At 40.4% G+C, this 1,323-nt stretch overlaps 1 protein-coding gene across 1 annotated transcript in view; it reads right to left on the bottom strand.

Moving 5' to 3' along the window:
* LOC101858923 overlaps positions 1-789 on the bottom strand; it is a gene marked incomplete at its 3' end in the record, with an annotated part of 20,375 nt that extends 19,586 nt beyond the window's left edge. The window contains 1 exon segment of the mRNA XM_013079315.2: positions 674-789.
* Between the last annotated feature and the right edge of the window lie 534 nt (positions 790-1,323).

Here is a 1,323-nt window from a genome sequence, read left to right as displayed (position 1 = left end):
TATATCGTTGCAAAATACCCTTATTGAAAATGTGAGCCAAGGTACGAGAGGAATGTATCTTTTCCCTCGTTTTATTTGTTATTTTCAGTAATACTGAACATATTATGTTACAACTTCTGGGGGTAGGAATACCGTTGCTAATTAACTCTACCAATATATTATTTTCAAATGCTCTTCTCACGGAACGAGAAAAACGTGGGAATTTAGATCTTTGGTGAAGATCACAATTCACAGATAGCTGCTACCTTCCGGCATATTTGGTACACTTAGTTTGGGTCCAAACAAACTGTGTCTCATAAAATAGGAGCCTGGGAATTGTTTACAGTCGAAGCAATGGGTCGAGCCAAAGCGTGTGAACTCGATGACCCATAAGTAATCTTAAGAGACAATAGGCTTATTCCCGTTCTATTTATTTTGCTCTGCTGATTACATGATCGGCTGCATGCCAGGTTGTTGATACAGGCCTTAACTTCACACACGAGACCTCATTTTTTTCTTCTGGGGCAGGAGGTTATTACGTTTTTTAAAAGATAAATTTTGATCAGTTGTAAGCCACCTCCTCCATTTCATCATCTAACCGCTATTCGAACCTTCTGAACCTTACTGCTTGAATCCAGCAAATTGGAATAAAACGCGCACACCTCAAAGATTGGTGAAGAGAAAAAAAACTCACCTACGTTTGTTGACTTTACTAAATGAACGTTCCCAATAACTACAATGTATCCATGCACTTAGCACCTCCATAAAAGCTCTCGTAAAGACAAAACAATTGCTGATAACCACATCTCATCAGTTCAACAGTTTTGCCATCCTAATACTCAGCCATCTCGTGATAGGTGGGCGACTTTTTTCCCCCAACATTAAATGCGCAGGCGTTCATACTATCTGGCCTGTCAGCCAAATATAGATCCCACTGTAATAGGTCAAAAACTGAATAGGTCGAGTGCAAGTCGCCGGTGTCCCAAGCAATCCACCTAAGTCCGTTTGGGTACATTACTTTTTACACTGGAGACACAAAAAAACCCAACCTAGCGTATGGTGTGTTGTTCCTATCATCAGGAATCGGGAAAAACAAGACAATAGTAAACCTTGGCCATAGCATAAAACTACATTCAGGTGATATTGAAAAGCGCATCTCTGACCAAACTTTTGGAGAGTGTAAAAATCGAAAAATCTTAAAATTTGGACTCACTACCAGGGAAAAGGGGGGGGGGGGGTTCCTCACCAGTTCCGGGCCCTATCTGTGACCTACTTACTGATTCTACCTACCGTCGGACAGATTAAAGATTTTGAGTTTAATTTTCAATATTAGCTTTCGTAAGA

Source organism: Aplysia californica, unplaced genomic scaffold (genome assembly GCF_000002075.1).
Source record: "Aplysia californica isolate F4 #8 unplaced genomic scaffold, AplCal3.0 scaffold00048, whole genome shotgun sequence".
Lineage (NCBI taxonomy): Eukaryota > Metazoa > Mollusca > Gastropoda > Aplysiida > Aplysiidae > Aplysia > Aplysia californica.
Note: the sequence above shows the minus strand (reverse complement) of the source record. Positions and strands in the feature narration are given on the sequence as shown.